The following is a 21562-nucleotide window of genomic DNA, read 5'->3' on the forward strand; positions in this document are numbered from 1 at the left end:
ATGGGCTGGTTGTCAGTTCCGGTTCATAATCTTTCCCTTTAAAACGGATTTTCTCATAAACCCGGGTCATCCTGTATTGTTTGAGAAGGAGTATGATTTCAGCTGCAATGACCGAATTGTTAAACTATAGTGTTCCAATTTACTTTGGGGTTGCCTGCGCCGGTGCGCACCCAGATCGCAGTGCATCTGTTCATTCACTCGAAATATGCTCATCTTTTCCTAAATCCACTCCTTGATATTGCAGTTGCCCCGAATTTGCTCGCAATATATACAACAACACAATGAATGTTGCTGGCAGCGGCCGCGTGGCCTAATGGATAAGGCGTCTGACTTCGATGACAACCGCAAAGTTATCAGAAGATTGCAGGTTCGAGTCCTGCCGCGGTCAACTTAGCTCGCTACGAGACATTTTATATTCTTTGTTGTGATTCTGCCGAGAAACCAACCATCTCTTCCAGTCACTCACCTGAAGTGAAGGAAGGCTGTTTGCTCAAACAATCTCATGGCAAGTTTTCATCATTGTCGATCTGCATGCACGGGCAGAGCAAGCTGTGAAGTGGACTTTCTTGCACATTATTTCTGTTTGGATACAAAAAGCAGGAGATTGAATGGCTGACGATGTCTTATAGCAGAGACGAGGTGGCCGAGAGGTTAAGGCGACGGACTGCTAATCCATTGCGCTCTGCACGCATGGGTTCGAATCCCATTCTCGTCGTCGTTGGCTTGCAGGTTAAACAGTTTTTGACATTCACATTTAACCTAATCGCCAAATTCCCCTTTTACTTGCAGGGATGCTGTACTTTCCTCATGTCATGTCTCAAATTAATAATATATTGGTCAAAAGGAGAACAGTTGCAGTACAATGGCGAGGGGCACTAATTAGATAGGTATCTGAGAGACAGCACATGCACGATGGGCCATAATATCATTTCTCACCACCGTCAGAATCTGAGAGCTGCGCTTTTCACTGTCGGCGGCTCGTTGGTCCACGGTTATGATTCTCCCTTCGGAATGATCACATTTGAAATGCGAGAGTCACGGGCCAAATCCCGGACCAGCCCCGCCATGTTTTACTCAAATTTCCGCTTCTAACAGCCGCTCGACATGTGAGAAAACAGACGTATTTCACGTTAAAACGTGTGATTTTACGCCGATGTTCCCTCAGCATCCAAATCCCAGAGCAAAGTGAAACCCGCCAAACTGAGTAAAGTTAAAATATCTCAGAGGTACTCGGCTCTGTGACTCGTTGGATAACCGAAAGCCTTGTTTGGTTCCGGCCGATACTTGATCAGTATATCTTCCTGTCTGTACGCATAAGTTCACCTCAATTGGGATAAGCATACATTCAGCGTCAATCTCCACCTCTGCCCTGAATATGTGTGCGTCCTGGTTCTCTAGAGCTGAAAAGATGAGAGAAGCTGCTTTTTGAATTCGTCCCTTGGCTGCCGAATTCAAAGCATTCAGGAAATCAATCCGGGCTGGCAAAGCTGCCTGGTCTGATTAAAAGGCGGTGACAGCCTATATTGTAAGCATGTTCTCGTCTTCTGGCCTCAACATTAGGTTCAACGTATCGGATGATAAGCATCGCTCCCATTGTCTGGTAATGGTTCTGCTATTCCCACTAACACTTCCTCTGGACCATCCTTTGTTACGTTATTGCCCGATTACCACCCACTTTGCCTTTCTCCATTGTGCCATGTATTATTTAATTACTCCTTCGTTCCGCTGCATCACAAACGTTCCCATTTGACATTTCTCGCTGCGTATTTTTTCCAGGCGCTATTTTTGTTGAAAACATCTGTAATCTTTAACTTTTTCCTGAAATATCGCAATTATTATCCGACAGAACGTGAAACCGGATTCTTCCTCCACAAAATCTGCACGACCTGCCGAGTTTTACATATTTATCTGTTTTTATTCATTCTATTTCCGTGTCCCTTTTAAGGGGATTTGCTGTCTGTCCAAGATCATTCTCTGTCTCTGTAAAATGGTGTGCTATCAGACCCTTATCATTCTGTGTCTGTTTCAAAGGGATGTGCTGTCTGTCCCGGATTTCCAATTTGAAATTTCAAAACCTGCCTTTGGAGGTTAAGGAATATTAGTTTGTTTGTGTGTTTCAGACTGGGCTGGTTTTACGTCCTTCCCTCCCTCCTTGTCTATCACCTGTGGCTTCAATAACAGTCTCTGCGCCGCGTGGTCCTGAGCCCCACTGCACAATTGCCTTCAGGGATGATCGAAATCTCACTTTGTTCTTTTAAAAGGGAACTGCTGTCAGTCAAGGGTCATTCTGCATCTGGGTAAAAGGGATGTCCTTGCAATCCCGGATCATTCTGTGTCTGTTTAAATGGGCTGGTTGTCAGTTCCGGTTCATAATCTTTCCCTTTAAAACGGATTTTCTCATCAACCCGGGTCATCCTGTATTGTTTGAGAAGGAGTATGATTTCAGCTGCAATGACCGAATTGTTAAACTATAGTGTTCCAATTTACATTGGGGTTGCCTGCGCCGGTGCGCACCCAGATCGCAGTGCATCTGTTCATTCACTCGAAATATGCTCATCTTTTCCTAAATCCACTCCTTGATATTGCACTTGCCCCGAATTTGCTCGCAATATATACAACAACACAATGAATGTTGCTGGCAGCGGCCGCGTGGCCTAATGGATAAGGCGTCTGACTTCGATGACAACCGCAAAGTTATCAGAAGATTGCAGGTTCGAGTCCTGCCGCGGTCAACTTAGCTCGCTACGAGACATTTTATATTCTTTGTTGTGATTCTGCCGAGAAACCAACCATCTCTTCCAGTCACTCACCTGAAGTGAAGGAAGGCTGTTTGCTCAAACAATCTCATGGCAAGTTTTCATCATTGTCGATCTGCATGCACGGGCAGAGCAAGCTGTGAAGTGGACTTTCTTGCACATTATTTCTGTTTGGATACAAAAAGCAGGAGATTGAATGGCTGACGATGTCTTATAGCAGAGACGAGGTGGCCGAGAGGTTAAGGCGACGGACTGCTAATCCATTGCGCTCTGCACGCATGGGTTCGAATCCCATTATCGTCGTCGTTGGCTTGCACGTTAAACAGTTTTTGACATTCACATTTAACCTAATCGCCAAATTCCCCTTTTACTTACAGGGATGCTGTACTTTCCTCATGTCATGTCTCAAATTAATAATATATTGGTCAAAAGGAGAACAGTTGCAGTACAATGGCGAGGGGCACTAATTAGATAGGTATCTGAGAGACAGCACATGCACGATGGGCCATAATATCATTTCTCACCACCGTCAGAATCTGAGAGCTGCGCTTTTCACTGTCGGCGGCTCGTTGGTCCACGGTTATGATTCTCCCTTCGGAATGATCACATCTGAAATGCGAGAGTCACGGGCCAAATCCCGGACGAGCCCCGCCATGTTTTACTCAAATTTCCGCTTCTAACAGCCGCTCGACATGTGAGAAAACAGACGTATTTCACGTTAAAACGTGTGATTTTACGCCGATGTTCCCTCAGCATCCAAATCCCAGAGCAAAGTGAAACCCGCCAAACTGAGTAAAGTTAAAATATCTCAGAGGTACTCGGCTCTGTGACTCGTTGGATAACCGAAAGCCTTGTTTGGTTCCGGCCGATACTTGATCAGTATATCTTCCTGTCTGTACGCATAAGTTCACCTCAATTGGGATAAGCATACATTCAGCGTCAATCTCCACCTCTGCCCTGAATATGTGTGCGTCCTGGTTCTCTAGAGCTGAAAAGATGAGAGAAGCTGCTTTTTGAATTCGTCCCTTGGCTGCCGAATTCAAAGCATTCAGGAAATCAATCCGGGCTGGCAAAGCTGCCTGGTCTGATTAAAAGGCGGTGACAGCCTATATTGTAAGCATGTTCTCGTCTTCTGGCCTCAACATTAGGTTCAACGTATCGGATGATAAGCATCGCTCCCATTGTCTGGTAATGGTTCTGCTATTCCCACTAACACTTCCTCTGGACCATCCTTTGTTACGTTATTGCCCGATTACCACCCACTTTGCCTTTCTCCATTGTGCCATGTATTATTTAATTACTCCTTCGTTCCGCTGCATCACAAACGTTCCCATTTGACATTTCTCGCTGCGTATTTTTTCCAGGCGCTATTTTTGTTGAAAACATCTGTAATCTTTAACTTTTTCCTGAAATATCGCAATTATTATCCGACAGAACGTGAAACCGGATTCTTCCTCCACAAAATCTGCACGACCTGCCGAGTTTTACATATTTATCTGTTTTTATTCATTCTATTTCCGTGTCCCTTTTAAGGGGATTTGCTGTCTGTCCAAGATCATTCTCTGTCTCTGTAAAATGGTGTGCTATCAGACCCTCATCATTCTGTGTCTGTTTCAAAGGGATGTGCTGTCTGTCCCGGATTTCCAATTTGAAATTTCAAAACCTGCCTTTGGAGGTTAAGGAATATTAGTTTGTTTGTGTGTTTCAGACTGGGCTGGTTTTACGTCCTTCCCTCCCTCCTTGTCTATCACCTGTGGCTTCAATAACAGTCTCTGCGCCGCGTGGTCCTGAGCCCCACTGCACAATTGCCTTCAGGGATGATCGAAATCTCACTTTGTTCTTTTAAAAGGGAACTGCTGTCAGTCAAGGGTCATTCTGCATCTGGGTAAAAGGGATGTCCTTGCAATCCCGGATCATTCTGTGTCTGTTTAAATGGGCTGGTTGTCAGTTCCGGTTCATAATCTTTCCCTTTAAAACGGATTTTCTCATAAACCCGGGTCATCCTGTATTGTTTGAGAAGGAGTATGATTTCAGCTGCAATGACCGAATTGTTAAACTATAGTGTTCCAATTTACTTTGGGGTTGCCTGCGCCGGTGCGCACCCAGATCGCAGTGCATCTGTTCATTCACTCGAAATATGCTCATCTTTTCCTAAATCCACTCCTTGATATTGCAGTTGCCCCGAATTTGCTCGCAATATATACAACAACACAATGAATGTTGCTGGCAGCGGCCGCGTGGCCTAATGGATAAGGCGTCTGACTTCGATGACAACCGCAAAGTTATCAGAAGATTGCAGGTTCGAGTCCTGCCGCGGTCAACTTAGCTCGCTACGAGACATTTTATATTCTTTGTTGTGATTCTGCCGAGAAACCAACCATCTCTTCCAGTCACTCACTTGAAGTGAAGGAAGGCTGTTTGCTCAAAGAATCTCATGGCAAGTTTTCATCATTGTCGATCTGCATGCACGGGCAGAGCAAGCTGTGAAGTGGACTTTCTTGCATATTATTTCTGTTTGGATACAAAAAGCAGGAGATTGAATGGCTGACGATGTCTTATAGCAGAGACGAGGTGGCCGAGAGGTTAAGGCGATGGACTGCTAATCCATTGCGCTCTGCACGCATGGGGTCGAATCCCATTCTCGTCGTCGTTGGCTTGCAGGTTAAACACTTTTTGACATTCACATTTAACCTAATCGCCAAATTCCCCTTTTACTTACAGGGATGCTGTACTTTCCTCATGTCATGTCTCAAATTAATAATATATTGGTCAAAAGGAGAACAGTTGCAGTACAATGGCGAGGGGCACTAATTAGATAGGTATCTGAGAGACAGCACATGCACGATGGGCCATAATATCATTTCTCACCACCGTCAGAATCTGAGAGCTGCGCTTTTCACTGTCGGCGGCTCGTTGGTCCACGGTTATGATTCTCCCTTCGGAATGATCACATTTGAAATGCGAGAGTCACGGGCCAAATCCCGGACGAGCCCCGCCATGTTTTACTCAAATTTCCGCTTCTAACAGCCGCTCGACATGTGAGAAAACAGACGTATTTCACGTTAAAACGTGTGATTTTACGCCGATGTTCCCTCAGCATCCAAATCCCAGAGCAAAGTGAAACCCGCCAAACTGAGTAAAGTTAAAATATCTCAGAGGTACTCGGCTCTGTGACTCGTTGGATAACCGAAAGCCTTGTTTGGTTCCGGCGGATACTTGATCAGTATATTTTCCTGTCTGTACGCATAAGTTCACCTCAATTGGGATAAGCATACATTCAGCGTCAATCTCCACCTCTGCCCTGAATATGTGTGCGTCCTGGTTCTCTAGAGCTGAAAAGATGAGAGAAGCTGCTTTTTGAATTCGTCCCTTGGCTGCCGAATTCAAAGCATACAGGAAATCAATCCGGGCTGGCAAAGCTGCCTGGTCTGATTAAAAGGCGGTGACAGCCTATATTGTAAGCATGTTCTCGTCTTCTGGCCTCAACATTAGGTTCAACGCATCGGATGATAAGCATCGCTCCCATTGTCTGGTAATGGTTCTGCTATTCCCACTAACACTTCCTCTGGACCATCCTTTGTTACGTTATTGCCCGATTACCACCCACTTTGCCTTTCTCCATTGTGCCATGCATTATTTAATTACTCCTTCGTTCCGCTGCATCACAAACGTTCCCATTTGACATTTCTCGCTGCGTATTTTTTCCAGGCGCTATTTTTGTTGAAAACATCTGTAATCTTTAACTTTTTCCTGAAATATCGGAATTATTATCCGACAGAACGTGAAACCGGATTCTTCCTCCACAAAATCTGCACGACCTGCCGAGTTTTACATATTTATCTGTTTTTATTCATTCTATTTCCGTGTCCCTTTTAAGGGGATTTGCTGTCTGTCCAAGATCATTCTCTGTCTCTGTAAAATGGTGTGCTATCAGACCCTCATCATTCTGTGTCTGTTTCAAAGGGATGTGCTGTCTGTCCCGGATTTCCAATTTGAAATTTCAAAACCTGCCTTTGGAGGTTAAGGAATATTAGTTTGTTTGTGTGTTTCAGACTGGGCTGGTTTTACGTCCTTCTCTCCTTGCTTGTCTATCACCTGTGGCTTCAATAACAGTCTCTGCGCCGCGTGGTCCTGAGCCCCACTGCACAATTGCCTTCAGGGATGATAGAAATCTCACTTTATTCTTTTAAAAGGGAACTGCTGTCAGTCAAGGGTCATTCTGCATCTGGGTAAAAGGGATGTCCTTGCAATCCCGGATCATTCTGTGTCTGTTTAAATGGGCTGGTTGTCAGTTCCGGTTCATAATCTTTCCCTTTAAAACGGATTTTCTCATAAACCCGGGTCATCCTGTATTGTTTGAGAAGGAGTATGATTTCAGCTGCAATGACCGAATTGTTAAACTATAGTGTTCCAATTTACATTGGGGTTGCCTGCGCCGGTGCGCACCCAGATCGCAGTGCATCTGTTCATTCACTCGAAATATGCTCATCTTTTCCGAAATCCACTCCTTGATATTGCAGTTGCCCCGAATTTGCTCGCAATATATACAACAACACAATGAATGTTGCTGGCAGCGGCCGCGTGGCCTAATGGATAAGGCGTCTGACTTTGATGACAACCGCAAAGTTATCAGAAGATTGCAGGTTCGAGTCCTGCCGCGGTCAACTTAGCTCGCTACGAGACATTTTATATTCTTTGTTGTGATTCTGCCGAGAAACCAACCATCTCTTCCAGTCACTCACCTGAAGTGAAGGAAGGCTGTTTGCTCAAACAATCTCATGGCAAGTTTTCATCATTGTCGATCTGCATGCACGGGCAGAGCAAGCTGTGAAGTGGACTTTCTTGCACATTATTTCTGTTTGGATACAAAAAGCAGGAGATTGAATGGCTGACGATGTCTTATAGCAGAGACGAGGTGGCCGAGAGGTTAAGGCGACGGACTGCTAATCCATTGCGCTCTGCACGCATGGGTTCGAATCCCATTCTCGTCGTCGTTGGCTTGCAGGTTAAACAGTTTTTGACATTCACATTTAACCTAATCGCCAAATTCCCCTTTTACTTACAGGGATGCTGTACTTTCCTCATGTCATGTCTCAAATTAATAATATATTGGTCAAAAGGAGAACAGTTGCAGTACAATGGCGAGGGGCACTAATTAGATAGGTATCTGAGAGACAGCACATGCACGATGGGCCATAATATCATTTCTCACCACCGTCAGAATCTGAGAGCTGCGCTTTTCACTGTCGGCGGCTCGTTGGTCCACGGTTATGATTCTCACTTCGGAATGATCACATTTGAAATGCGAGAGTCACGGGCCAAATCCCGGATTAGCCCCGCCATGTTTTACTCAAATTTCCGCTTCTAACAGCCGCTCGACATGTGAGAAAACAGACGTATTTCACGTTAAAACGTGTGATTTTACGCCGATGTTCCCTCAGCATCCAAATCCCAGAGCAAAGTGAAACCCGCCAAACTGAGTAAAGTTAAAATATCTCAGAGGTACTCGGCTCTGTGACTCGTTGGATAACCGAAAGCCTTGTTTGGTTCCGGCCGATACTTGATCAGTATATCTTCCTGTCTGTACGCATAAGTTCACCTCAATTGGGATAAGCATACATTCAGCGTCAATCTCCACCTCTGCCCTGAATATGTGTGCGTCCTGGTTCTCTAGAGCTGAAAAGATGAGAGAAGCTGCTTTTTGAATTCGTCCCTTGGCTGCCGAATTTAAAGCATACAGGAAATCAATCCGGGCTGGCAAAGCTGCCTGGTCTGATTAAAAGGCGGTGATACCCTATATTGTAAGCATGTTCTCGTCTTCTGGCCTCAACATTAGGTTCAACGTATCGGATGATAAGCATCGCTCCCATTGTCTGGTAATGGTTCTGCTATTCCCACTAACACTTCCTCTGGACCATCCTTTGTTACGTTATTGCCCGATTACCACCCACTTTGCCTTTCTCCATTGTGCCATGTATTATTTAATTACTCCTTCGTTCCGCTGCATCACAAACGTTCCCATTTGACATTTCTCGCTGCGTATTTTTTCCAGGCGCTATTTTTGTTGAAAACATCTGTAATCTTTAACTTTTTCCTGAAATATCGGAATTATTATCCGACAGAACGTGAAACCGGATTCTTCCTCCACAAAATCTGCACGACCTGCCGAGTTTTACATATTTATCTGTTTTTATTCATTCTATTTCCGTGTCCCTTTTAAGGGGATTTGCTGTCTGTCCAAGATCATTCTCTGTCTCTGTAAAATGGTGTGCTATCAGACCCTCATCATTCTGTGTTTGTTTCAAAGGGATGTGCTGTCTGTCCCGGATTTCCAATTTGAAATTTCAAAACCTGGCTTTGGAGGTTAAGGAATATTAGTTTGTTCGTGTGTTTCAGACTGGGCTGGTTTTATGTCCTTCCCTCCCTCCTTGTCTATCATCTGTGGCTTCAATAACAGTCTCTGCGCCGCGTGGTCCTGAGCCCCACTGCACAATTGCCTTCAGGGATGATCGAAATCTCACTTTATTCTTTTAAAAGTGAACTGCTGTCAGTCAAGGGTCATTCTGCATCTGGGTAAAAGGGATGTCCTTGCAATTCCGGATCATTCTGTGTCTGTTTAAATGGGCTGGTTGTCAGTTCCGGTTCATAATCTTTCCCTTTAAAACGGATTTTCTCATAAACCCGGGTCATCCTGTATTGTTTGAGAAGGAGTATGATTTCAGCTGCAATGACCGAATTGTTAAACTATAGTGTTCCAATTTATATTGGGGTTGTCTGCGCCGGTGCGCACCCAGATCGCAGTGCATCTGTTCATTCACTCGAAATATGCTCATCTTTTCCTAAATCCACTCCTTGATATTGCAGTTGCCCCGAATTTGCTCGCAATATATACAACAACACAATCAATGTTGCTGGCAGCGGCCGCGTGGCCTAATGGATAAGGCGTCTGACTTCGATGACAACCGCAAAGTTATCAGAAGATTGCAGGTTCGAGTCCTGCCGCGGTCAACTTAGCTCGCTACGAGACATTTTATATTCTTTGTTGTGATTCTGCCGAGAAACCAACCATCTCTTCCAGTCACTCACCTGAAGTGAAGGAAGGCTGTTTGCTCAAACAATCTCATGGCAAGTTTTCATCATTGTCGATCTGCATGCACGGGCAGAGCAAGCTGTGAAGTGGACTTTCTTGCACATTATTTCTGTTTGGATACAAAAAGCAGGAGATTGAATGGCTGACGATGTCTTATAGCAGAGACGAGGTGGCCGAGAGGTTAAGGCGACGGACTGCTAATCCATTGCGCTCTGCACGCATGGGTTCGAATCCCATTCTCGTCGTCGTTGGCTTGCAGGTTAAACAGTTTTTGACATTCACATTTAACCTAATCGCCAAATTCCCCTTTTACTTACAGGGATGCTGTACTTTCCTCATGTCATGTCTCAAATTAATAATATATTGGTCAAAAGGAGAACAGTTGCAGTACAATGGCGAGGGGCACTAATTAGATAGGTATCTGAGAGACAGCACATGCACGATGGGCCATAATATCATTTCTCACCACCGTCAGAATCTGAGAGCTGCGCTTTTCACTGTCGGCGGCTCGTTGGTCCACGGTTATGATTCTCCCTTCGGAATGATCACATTTGAAATGCGAGAGTCACGGGCCAAATCCCGGACGAGCCCCGCCATGTTTTACTCAAATTTCCGCTTCTAACAGCCGCTCGACATGTGAGAAAACAGACGTATTTCACGTTAAAACGTGTGATTTTACGCCGATGTTCCCTCAGCATCCAAATCCCAGAGCAAAGTGAAACCCGCCAAACTGAGTAAAGTTAAAATATCTCAGAGGTACTCGGCTCTGTGACTCGTTGGATAACCGAAAGCCTTGTTTGGTTCCGGCCGATACTTGATCAGTATATCTTCCTGTCTGTACGCATAAGTTCACCTCAATTGGGATAAGCATACATTCAGCGTCAATCTCCACCTCTGCCCTGAATATGTGTGCGTCCTGGTTCTCTAGAGCTGAAAAGATGAGAGAAGCTGCTTTTTGAATTCGTCCCTTGGCTGCCGAATTTAAAGCATACAGGAAATCAATCCGGGCTGGCAAAGCTGCCTGGTCTGATTAAAAGGCGGTGACAGCCTATATTGTAAGCATGTTCTCGTCTTCTGGCCTCAACATTAGGTTCAACGTATCGGATGATAAGCATCGCTCCCATTGTCTGGTAATGGTTCTGCTATTCCCACTAACACTTCCTCTGGACCATCCTTTGTTACGTTATTGCCCGATTACCACCCACATTGCCTTTCTCCATTGTGCCATGCATTATTTAATTACTCCTTCGTTCCGCTGCATCACAAACGTTCCCATTTGACATTTCTCGCTGCGTATTTTTTCCAGGCGCTATTTTTGTTGAAAACATCTGTAATCTTTAACTTTTTCCTGAAATATCGGAATTATTATCCGACAGAACGTGAAACCGGATTCTTCCTCCACAAAATCTGCACGACCTGCCGAGTTTTACATATTTATCTGTTTTTATTCATTCTATTTCCGTGTCCCTTTTAAGGGGATTTGCTGTCTGTCCAAGATCATTCTCTGTCTCTGTAAAATGGTGTGCTATCAGACCCTCATCATTCTGTGTCTGTTTCAAAGGGATGTGCTGTCTGTCCCGGATTTCCAATTTGAAATTTCAAAACCTGCCTTTGGAGGTTAAGGAATATTAGTTTGTTTGTGTGTTTCAGACTGGGCTGGTTTTACGTCCTTCTCTCCTTGCTTGTCTATCACCTGTGGCTTCAATAACAGTCTCTGCGCCGCGTGGTCCTGAGCCCCACTGCACAATTGCCTTCAGGGATGATAGAAATCTCACTTTATTCTTTTAAAAGGGAACTGCTGTCAGTCAAGGGTCATTCTGCATCTGGGTAAAAGGGATGTCCTTGCAATCCCGGATCATTCTGTGTCTGTTTAAATGGGCTGGTTGTCAGTTCCGGTTCATAATCTTTCCCTTTAAAACGGATTTTCTCATAAACCCGGGTCATCCTGTATTGTTTGAGAAGGAGTATGATTTCAGCTGCAATGACCGAATTGTTAAACTATAGTGTTCCAATTTACTTTGGGGTTGCCTGCGCCGGTGCGCACCCAGATCGCAGTGCATCTGTTCATTCACTCGAAATATGCTCATCTTTTCCTAAATCCACTCCTTGATATTGCAGTTGCCCCGAATTTGCTCGCAATATATACAACAACACAATGAATGTTGCTGGCAGCGGCCGCGTGGCCTAATGGATAAGGCGTCTGACTTCGATGACAACCGCAAAGTTATCAGAAGATTGCAGGTTCGAGTCCTGCCGCGGTCAACTTAGCTCGCTACGAGACATTTTATATTCTTTGTTGTGATTCTGCCGAGAAACCAACCATCTCTTCCAGTCACTCACCTGAAGTGAAGGAAGGCTGTTTGCTCAAACAATCTCATGGCAAGTTTTCATCATTGTCGATCTGCATGCACGGGCAGAGCAAGCTGTGAAGTGGACTTTCTTGCACATTATTTCTGTTTGGATACAAAAAGCAGGAGATTGAATGGCTGACGATGTCTTATAGCAGAGACGAGGTGGCCGAGAGGTTAAGGCGACGGACTGCTAATCCATTGCGCTCTGCACGCATGGGTTCGAATCCCATTCTCGTCGTCGTTGGCTTGCAGGTTAAACAGTTTTTGACATTCACATTTAACCTAATCGCCAAATTCCCCTTTTACTTACAGGGATGCTGTACTTTCCTCATGTCATGTCTCAAATTAATAATATATTGGTCAAAAGGAGAACAGTTGCAGTACAATGGCGAGGGGCACTAATTAGATAGGTATCTGAGAGACAGCACATGCACGATGGGCCATAATATCATTTCTCACCACCGTCAGAATCTGAGAGCTGCGCTTTTCACTGTCGGCGGCTCGTTGGTCCACGGTTATGATTCTCCCTTCGGAATGATCACATTTGAAATGCGAGAGTCACGGGCCAAATCCCGGACGAGCCCCGCCATGTTTTACTCAAATTTCCGCTTCTAACAGCCGCTCGACATGTGAGAAAACAGACGTATTTCACGTTAAAACGTGTGATTTTACGCCGATGTTCCCTCAGCATCCAAATCCCAGAGCAAAGTGAAACCCGCCAAACTGAGTAAAGTTAAAATATCTCAGAGGTACTCGGCTCTGTGACTCGTTGGATAACCGAAAGCCTTGTTTGGTTCCGGCCGATACTTGATCAGTATATCTTCCTGTCTGTACGCATAAGTTCACCTCAATTGGGATAAGCATACATTCAGCGTCAATCTCCACCTCTGCCCTGAATATGTGTGCGTCCTGGTTCTCTAGAGCTGAAAAGATGAGAGAAGCTGCTTTTTGAATTCGTCCCTTGGCTGCCGAATTTAAAGCATACAGGAAATCAATCCGGGCTGGCAAAGCTGCCTGGTCTGATTAAAAGGCGGTGACAGCCTATATTGTAAGCATGTTCTCGTCTTCTGGCCTCAACATTAGGTTCAACGTATCGGATGATAAGCATCGCTCCCATTGTCTGGTAATGGTTCTGCTATTCCCACTAACACTTCCTCTGGACCATCCTTTGTTACGTTATTGCCCGATTACCACCCACTTTGCCTTTCTCCATTGTGCCATGCATTATTTAATGACTCCTTCGTTCCGCTGCATCACAAACGTTCCCATTTGAAATTTCTCGCTGCGTATTTTTTCCAGGCGCTATTTTTGTTGAAAACATCTGTAATCTTTAACTTTTTCCTGAAATATCGGAATTATTATCCGACAGAACGTGAAACCGGATTCTTCCTCCACAAAATCTGCACGACCTGCCGAGTTTTACATATTTATCTGTTTTTATTCATTCTATTTCCGTGTCCCTTTTAAGGGGATTTGCTGTCTGTCCAAGATCATTCTCTGTCTCTGTAAAATGGTGTGCTATCAGACCCTCATCATTCTGTGTCTGTTTCAAAGGGATGTGCTGTCTGTCCCGGATTTCCAATTTGAAATTTCAAAACCTGCCTTTGGAGGTTAAGGAATATTAGTTTGTTTGTGTGTTTCAGACTGGGCTGGTTTTACGTCCTTCTCTCCTTGCTTGTCTATCACCTGTGGCTTCAATAACAGTCTCTGCGCCGCGTGGTCCTGAGCCCCACTGCACAATTGCCTTCAGGGATGATAGAAATCTCACTTTATTCTTTTAAAAGGGAACTGCTGTCAGTCAAGGGTCATTCTGCATCTGGGTAAAAGGGATGTCCTTGCAATCCCGGATCATTCTGTGTCTGTTTAAATGGGCTGGTTGTCAGTTCCGGTTCATAATCTTTCCCTTTAAAACGGATTTTCTCATAAACCCGGGTCATCCTGTATTGTTTGAGAAGGAGTATGATTTCAGCTGCAATGACCGAATTGTTAAACTATAGTGTTCCAATTTACATTGGGGTTGCCTGCGCCGGTGCGCACCCAGATCGCAGTGCATCTGTTCATTCACTCGAAATATGCTCATCTTTTCCGAAATCCACTCCTTGATATTGCAGTTGCCCCGAATTTGCTCGCAATATATACAACAACACAATGAATGTTGCTGGCAGCGGCCGCGTGGCCTAATGGATAAGGCGTCTGACTTTGATGACAACCGCAAAGTTATCAGAAGATTGCAGGTTCGAGTCCTGCCGCGGTCAACTTAGCTCGCTACGAGACATTTTATATTCTTTGTTGTGATTCTGCCGAGAAACCAACCATCTCTTCCAGTCACTCACCTGAAGTGAAGGAAGGCTGTTTGCTCAAACAATCTCATGGCAAGTTTTCATCATTGTCGATCTGCATGCACGGGCAGAGCAAGCTGTGAAGTGGACTTTCTTGCACATTATTTCTGTTTGGATACAAAAAGCAGGAGATTGAATGGCTGACGATGTCTTATAGCAGAGACGAGGTGGCCGAGAGGTTAAGGCGACGGACTGCTAATCCATTGCGCTCTGCACGCAAGGGTTCGAATCCCATTCTCGTCGTCGTTGGCTTGCAGGTTAAACAGTTTTTGACATTCACATTTAACCTAATCGCCAAATTCCCCTTTTACTTACAGGGATGCTGTACTTTCCTCATGTCATGTCTCAAATTAATAATATATTGGTCAAAAGGAGAACAGTTGCAGTACAATGGCGAGGGGCACTAATTAGATAGGTATCTGAGAGACAGCACATGCACGATGGGCCATAATATCATTTCTCACCACCGTCAGAATCTGAGAGCTGCGCTTTTCACTGTCGGCGGCTCGTTGATCCACGGTTATGATTCTCCCTTCGGAATGATCACATTTGAAATGCGAGAGTCACGGGCCAAATCCAGGACGAGCCCCGCCATGTTTTACTCAAATTTCCGCTTCTAACAGCCGCTCGACATGTGAGAAAACAGACGTATTTCACGTTAAAACGTGTGATTTTACGCCGATGTTCCCTTAGCATCCAAATCCCAGAGCAAAGTGAAACCCGCCAAACTGAGTAAAGTTAAAATATCTCAGAGGTACTCGGCTCTGTGACTCGTTGGATAACCGAAAGCCTTGTTTGGTTCCGGCCGATACTTGATCAGTATATCTTCCTGTCTGTACGCATAAGTTCACCTCAATTGGGATAAGCATACATTCAGCGTCAATCTCCACCTCTGCCCTGAATATGAGTGCGTCCTGGTTCTCTAGAGCTGAAAAGATGAGAGAAGCTGCTTTTTGAATTCGTCCCTTGGCTGCCGAATTCAAAGCATACAGGAAATCAATCCGGGCTGGCAAAGCTGCCTGGTCTGATTAAAAGGCCGTGAAGCCTATATTGTAAGCATGTTCTCGTCTTCTGGCCTCAACATTAGGTTCAACGTATCGGATGATAAGCACCGCTCCCATTGTCTGGTAATGGTTCTGCTATTCTCACTAACACTTCCTCTGGACCATCCTTTGTTACGTTATTGCCCGATTACTACCCACCTTGCCTTTCTCCATTGTGCCATGTATTATTTAATCACTCCTTCGTTCCGCTGCATCACAAACGTTCCCATTTGACATTTCTCGCTGCGTATTTTTTCCAGGCGCTATTTTTGTTGAAAACATCTGTAATCTTTAACTTTTTCCTGAAATATCGGAATTATTATCCGACAGAACGTGAAACCGGATTCTTCCTCCACAAAATCTGCACGACCTGCCGAGTTTTACATATTTATCTGTTTTTATTCATTCTATTTCCGTGTCCCTTTTAAGGGGATTTGCTGTCTGTCCAAGATCATTCTCTTTCTCTGTAAAATGGTGTGCTATCAGACCCTTATCATTCTGTGTCTGTTTCAAAGGGATGTGCTGTCTGTCCCGGATTTCCAATTTGAAATTTCAACACCTGCCTTTGGAGGTTAAGGAATATTAGTTTGTTTGTGTGTTTCAGACTGGGCTGGTTTTACGTCCTTCCCTCCCTCCTTGTCTATTACCTGTGGCTTCAATAACAGTCTCTGCGCCGCGTGGTCCTGAGCCCCACTGCACAATTGCCTTCAGGGATGATCGAAATCTCACTTTATTCTTTTAAAAGGGAACTGCTGTCAGTCATGGGTCATTCTGCATCTGGGTAAAAGGGATGTCCTTGCAATCCCGGATCATTCTGTGTCTGTTTAAATGGGCTGGTTGTCAGTTCCGGTTCATAATCTTTCCCTTTAAAACGGATTTTCTCATAAACCCGGGTCATCCTGTATTGTTTGAGAAGGAGTATGATTTCAGCTGCAATGACCGAATTGTTAAACTATAGTGTTCCAATTTACATTGGGGTTGCCTGCGCCGGTGCGCACCCAGATCGCAGTGCATCTGTTCATTCAATCGAAACATGCTCATCTTTTCCGAAATCCACTCCTTGATATTGCAGTTGCCCCGAATTTGCTCGCAATATATACAACAACACAATGAATGTTGCTGGCAGCGGCCGCGTGGCCTAATGAATAAGGCGTCTGACTTCGATGACAACCGCAAAGTTATCAGAAGATTGAAGGTTCGAGTCCTGCCGCGGTCAACTTAGCTCGCTACGGGACATTTTATATTCTTTGTTGTGATTCTGCCGAGAAACCAACCATCTCTTCCAGTCACTCACCTGAAGTGAAGGAAGGCTGTTTGCTCAAACAATCTCATGGCAAGTTTTCATCATTGTCAATCTGCATGCACGGGCAGAGCAAGCTGTGAAGTGGACTTTCTTGCACATTATTTCTGTTTGGATACAAAAAGCAGGAGATTGAATGGCTGACGATATCTTATAGCAGAGACGAGGTGGTCGAGAGGTTAAGGCGATGGACTGCGAATCCATTGTGCTCTGCACGCATGGGTTCGAATCCCATTCTCGTCGTCGTTGGCTTGCAGCTTAACCACTTTTTGACATTCACATTTAACCTAATCGCCAAATTCCCCTTTTACTTACAGGGATGCTGTACTTTCCTCATGTCATGTCTCAAATTAATAATATATTCGTCAAAAGGAGAACAGTTGCAGTACAATGGCGAGGGGCACTAATTAGATAGGTATCTGAGAGACAGCACATGCACGATGGGCCATAATATCATTTCTCACCACCGTCAGAATCTGAGAGCTGCGCTTTTCACTGTCGGCGGCTCGTTGGTCCACGGTTATGATTCTCCCTTCGGAATGATCACATTTGAAATGCGAGAGTCACGGGCCAAATCCCGGACGAGCCCCGCCATGTTTTACTCAAATTTCCGCTTCTAACAGCCGCTCGACATGTGAGAAAACAGACGTATTTCACGTTAAAACGTGTGATTTTACGCCGATGTTCCCTTAGCATCCAAATCCCAGAGCAAAGTGAAACCCGCCAAACTGAGTAAAGTTAAAATATCTCAGAGGTACTCGGCTCTGTGACTCGTTGGATAACCGAAAGCCTTGTTTGGTTCCGGCCGATACTTGATCAGTATATCTTCCTGTCTGTACGCATAAGTTCACCTCAATTGGGATAAGCATACATTCAGCGTCAATCTCCACCTCTGCCCTGAATATGAGTGCGTCCTGGTTCTCTAGAGCTGAAAAGATGAGAGAAGCTGCTTTTTGAATTCGTCCCTTGGCTGCCGAATTCAAAGCATACAGGAAATCAATCCGGGCTGGCCAAGCTGCCTGGTCTGATTAAAAGGCGGTAACACCCGACATTGTAGGCACGTTATAGTCTTCTGGCCTCAACGTTAGGTTCAACGTATCGGATCATAAGCACCGCTCCCATTGTCTGGTAATGGTTCTGCTATTCCCACAACACCTCCTCTGGGCCATCCTTTGTTACGTTATTGCCCGATTACCACCCACTTTGCCTTTCTCCATTTGTGCCATTTATTATGTAATCACTCCTGCGTTCCACTGCATCACAGACGTTCCCATTTGACCTTTCTCGCTGAGTATTTTTTCCAGGCGCTATTTTTGTTGAAAAATCTGTAATCTTTAACTTTTTCCAAAAATATCGGAATGATTATCCGACAGAACGTGAAACGGATTCTTCCTCCACAGAATCTGCACGACCTGCCGAGTTTTAAGAACATAAGAACATAAGAGCATAAGAATTAGGAACAGGAGCAGGCTATCTAGCCCCTCGAGCCTGCTCCGCCACTCAATAAGATCATGGCTGATCTGGCCGTGGACTCAGCTCCCCTTACCCGCCCGCTCCCCGTAACCCTTAATTCCCTTTTTGGTTTTAAATCTATCTATCTGTGATTTGAATACATTCAATGAGCTAGCCTCAACTGCTTCCTTGGGCAGAGAATTCCACAGATTTAAAACCCTCTGGGAGAAGAAATTCCTTCTCAACTCGATTTTAAATTGGCTCCCCCGTATTTTGAGGCTGTGCCCCCTGTTCTAGTCTCCCCGACCAGTGGAAACAACCTCTCTGCCTCTTTCTTGTCTATCCCTTTCATTATGTTAAATGCTTCTATAAGATTACCCCTCATCCTTCTGAACTCCAACGAGTAAAGACCCAATCTACTCAATCTTTCATCATAAGGTAGCCCCCTCATCTCCGGAATCAGCCTAGTTAATCGTCTCTGTACCCCCTCCAAAGCTAGTATATCCTTCTTTGAGATGGTGACCAAAATGCACGCAGCACTCCAGGTTGGCCTCACCAATACCCGATACAGTTGCAGCAGGACCTCCCTGCTTTTGTACTCCATGCCTCTCGCAATGAAGGCCAACATTCCATTCACCTTCCTTATTACCTTCTGCACCTGCAAACTAACTTTTTGGGATTCATGCACAAGGACCCCCAGGTCCCTCTGCACCGCAGCATGTAGTAATTTCTCCCCATTCAAATAATATTCCCTTTTACAGTTTTTTTTTCGAAGGTGGATGGCCTCACATTTTCCAACATTGTATTCGATCTGCCAAACCTTAGCCCATTCGCTTAACCTATCTAAATCTCTTTGCAGCCTCTCTGTGTCCTCTACACAACCCGCTTTCCCACTAATCATTGTGTCATCTGCAAATTTTGTTACACGACACTCTGTCCCCTCTTCCAGGTCATCTCTGTATATTGTAAACAGTTGTGGTCCCAGCACCGATCCCTGTGGCACACCACTAACCACCGATTTCCAACCCGAAAAGGACCCATTATTCCGACTCTCTCCTGCCTGTTAGCTAGACAATTTTCTATCCATTGTAATACATTTCCTCTGACTCCGCATACCTTTAGCTTCTGCAGTAACCTTTTATGTGGCCCCTTATCGAATGCCTTTTGGAAATATAAATACACCACATCCATCGGTACACCTCTATCCACCATGCTCGTTATATCCTCAACGAATTCCAGTAAATTAGTTAAACTTGATTTCCCCTTCATAAAACCATGTTGCGTCTGCTTGATTGCACTATTCCTATCTAGATGTCCCGCTATTTCATCCTTAATGATAGCTTCAAGGATTCTCCCCACGACAGATGTTACTCTAACCGGCCTATCGTTACCTGCCTTTTGTCTGCCCCCTTTTTTAAACAGAGGCGTTACATTAGCTGATTTCCATTCCGCTGGTACCTCCCCAGAATCCAGAGAATTTTGGTAGATTATAACGAATGCATCTGCTATAATTTCCGCCATCTCTTTTAATACCCTCGGATGCATTTCATCAGGACCAGGGCACTTGACTACCTTGAGTTCCATTAGCCTGTCTAGCACTACCCCGCTAGTGATAGTGATTGTTTCAAGGTCCTCCCTTCCCACATTCCGGTAACCAACAATTTTTGGCATGGTTTTTGTGTCTTCCACTGTGAAGACCGAAGCAAAATAATTGTTTAAGTTCTCAGCCATTTCCACATTTCCCATTATTAAATACCCCTTATCATCTTCGAAGGAACCAACATTTACTTTAGTCACTCGTTTCCATATTTTTTATCGGTAAAAGCTTTTACTATCTGTTTTTATGTTTTGCGCAAGTTTACTTTCGTAATCTATCTTTCATTTCTTTATTGCTTTCTTAGTCATTCTTTGCTGTCGTTTAAAATTTTCCCAATCTGCTAGTTTCCCACTAATCTTGGCCACCTTGGCAAGGCATTGGTTTTTAATTTGATACTCTCCTTTATTTCTTTGGTTATCCACGGCTGGTTATCCCTTCTCTTACCGCCCTTCTTTTTCACTGGAATACATTTTTGTTGAACACTATGAAAGAGCTCCTTAAAAGTCCTCCACTGTTCCTCAATTGTGTCATCGTTTAGTCTGTGTTTGCAGTCGACTTTGGGCAACTCTGCCCTCATCCCACTTTAGTCCCCTTTGTTTAAGCATATTACGCTCGTTTGAGACACTACTTCCTCACCCTCATTCTGTATTTCAAATTCAACCATACTGTGATCACGCATTCCGTGAGGATCTTTTACTAGGAGATCATTTATTATTCCTGTCTCATTACACAGGACCAGATCTAAGATAGCTTGCTCCCTTGTAGGTTCTGTAACATATTGTTCTAAGAAACAATCCCGCATGCATTCTATGAATTCCTCCTCAAGGCTACCCCGTGCGATTTGGTTTGACAAATCGATATATCGATTAAAATCCCCCATGATTACTGCCGTTCCTTTTTCACATGCCTCCATTATTCCTTTGATTATTGCCCGCCCCACCGTGAAGTTATTATTTGGGGGCCTATAAACTACGCCCACCAGTGACTTTTTCCCTTTACTATCTCTAATCTCCACCCACAATGATTCAACATTTTGTTCATTCGAGCCGATATCGTTTCTCACAACTGGCCTGATATCATCCTTTATTAACAGAGCTACCTCACCTCCTTTTCCTTCTTGTCTATCTTTCCGAATTGTCAGATACCCCTGTATGTTTAATTCCCAGTCTTGGCCACGCTGCAACCATGATTCTGTAATGGCCACCAAATCTTACCCATTTGTAATGATTTGTGCCGTCAACTCATTTACTTTATTTAGAATGCTGCGTGCGTTTAGGTAGCGTGTTTTAATACTAGTTTTTAAACCATGATTTTTAGTTTTGACCCCTCCTGCAGCCCCTTTATATTCAGACATATTGTCCCTTCCTATCACCTTGTGGTTTACACTTACCCCAGTGCTACTCTGCTGTGTTGCCTCCTGCCTTTTGCATTCTTTCTTGGGATTCTGATCATCTGAGCTCTCATCCACTCTAACGAGCTCAGAGCCCTCTCCTGGCTTCCGAATACGCCTTGCATTGAGACACCAAGCCTTCATGATTGCTTTTTTAATACACTTTGACCCTTTAGAATTTTGCTGTACAGTGGCCCTTTTTGTTTTTTGCCTTGGGTTTCTCTGCCCTTTATATTTACTCATC

At 44.5% G+C, this 21562-nt stretch overlaps 16 non-coding genes across 16 annotated transcripts; all 16 read left to right on the forward strand.

Annotated features, from left to right (window-relative positions):
• The first annotated feature begins 299 nt into the window (after positions 1-299).
• On the forward strand, positions 300-388 carry trnar-ucg (transfer RNA arginine (anticodon UCG)). Its single transcript is given in 2 exon segments — positions 300-336; positions 353-388. It is a non-coding gene; the product is annotated as a tRNA-Arg (tRNA).
• Positions 389-633: 245 nt separating this feature from the next.
• trnas-gcu (transfer RNA serine (anticodon GCU)) lies at positions 634-715 on the forward strand. The gene has a single exon. It is a non-coding gene; the product is annotated as a tRNA-Ser (tRNA).
• Positions 716-2643: 1928 nt separating this feature from the next.
• trnar-ucg (transfer RNA arginine (anticodon UCG)) lies at positions 2644-2732 on the forward strand. Its single transcript is given in 2 exon segments — positions 2644-2680; positions 2697-2732. It is a non-coding gene; the product is annotated as a tRNA-Arg (tRNA).
• A 245-nt stretch (positions 2733-2977) lies between these two features.
• On the forward strand, positions 2978-3059 carry trnas-gcu (transfer RNA serine (anticodon GCU)). Its single transcript has one exon. It is a non-coding gene; the product is annotated as a tRNA-Ser (tRNA).
• A 1928-nt stretch (positions 3060-4987) lies between these two features.
• Positions 4988-5076, forward strand: trnar-ucg (transfer RNA arginine (anticodon UCG)). Its single transcript is given in 2 exon segments — positions 4988-5024; positions 5041-5076. It is a non-coding gene; the product is annotated as a tRNA-Arg (tRNA).
• A 245-nt stretch (positions 5077-5321) lies between these two features.
• On the forward strand, positions 5322-5403 carry trnas-gcu (transfer RNA serine (anticodon GCU)). The gene has a single exon. It is a non-coding gene; the product is annotated as a tRNA-Ser (tRNA).
• Positions 5404-7331: 1928 nt separating this feature from the next.
• Positions 7332-7420, forward strand: trnaq-uug (transfer RNA glutamine (anticodon UUG)). The gene is given in 2 exon segments: positions 7332-7368; positions 7385-7420. It is a non-coding gene; the product is annotated as a tRNA-Gln (tRNA).
• A 245-nt stretch (positions 7421-7665) lies between these two features.
• trnas-gcu (transfer RNA serine (anticodon GCU)) lies at positions 7666-7747 on the forward strand. The gene has a single exon. It is a non-coding gene; the product is annotated as a tRNA-Ser (tRNA).
• Positions 7748-9675: 1928 nt separating this feature from the next.
• trnar-ucg (transfer RNA arginine (anticodon UCG)) lies at positions 9676-9764 on the forward strand. Its single transcript is given in 2 exon segments — positions 9676-9712; positions 9729-9764. It is a non-coding gene; the product is annotated as a tRNA-Arg (tRNA).
• A 245-nt stretch (positions 9765-10009) lies between these two features.
• On the forward strand, positions 10010-10091 carry trnas-gcu (transfer RNA serine (anticodon GCU)). Its single transcript has one exon. It is a non-coding gene; the product is annotated as a tRNA-Ser (tRNA).
• A 1928-nt stretch (positions 10092-12019) lies between these two features.
• On the forward strand, positions 12020-12108 carry trnar-ucg (transfer RNA arginine (anticodon UCG)). Its single transcript is given in 2 exon segments — positions 12020-12056; positions 12073-12108. It is a non-coding gene; the product is annotated as a tRNA-Arg (tRNA).
• Positions 12109-12353: 245 nt separating this feature from the next.
• Positions 12354-12435, forward strand: trnas-gcu (transfer RNA serine (anticodon GCU)). Its single transcript has one exon. It is a non-coding gene; the product is annotated as a tRNA-Ser (tRNA).
• A 1928-nt stretch (positions 12436-14363) lies between these two features.
• On the forward strand, positions 14364-14452 carry trnaq-uug (transfer RNA glutamine (anticodon UUG)). Its single transcript is given in 2 exon segments — positions 14364-14400; positions 14417-14452. It is a non-coding gene; the product is annotated as a tRNA-Gln (tRNA).
• Positions 14453-14697: 245 nt separating this feature from the next.
• trnas-gcu (transfer RNA serine (anticodon GCU)) lies at positions 14698-14779 on the forward strand. The gene has a single exon. It is a non-coding gene; the product is annotated as a tRNA-Ser (tRNA).
• A 1927-nt stretch (positions 14780-16706) lies between these two features.
• trnar-ucg (transfer RNA arginine (anticodon UCG)) lies at positions 16707-16795 on the forward strand. The gene is given in 2 exon segments: positions 16707-16743; positions 16760-16795. It is a non-coding gene; the product is annotated as a tRNA-Arg (tRNA).
• A 245-nt stretch (positions 16796-17040) lies between these two features.
• On the forward strand, positions 17041-17122 carry trnar-gcg (transfer RNA arginine (anticodon GCG)). Its single transcript has one exon. It is a non-coding gene; the product is annotated as a tRNA-Arg (tRNA).
• Positions 17123-21562: the final 4440 nt, after the last annotated feature.

The sequence above is a fragment of the Pristiophorus japonicus genome, unplaced genomic scaffold (assembly GCF_044704955.1).
Source record: "Pristiophorus japonicus isolate sPriJap1 unplaced genomic scaffold, sPriJap1.hap1 HAP1_SCAFFOLD_79, whole genome shotgun sequence".
Lineage (NCBI taxonomy): Eukaryota > Metazoa > Chordata > Chondrichthyes > Pristiophoridae > Pristiophorus > Pristiophorus japonicus.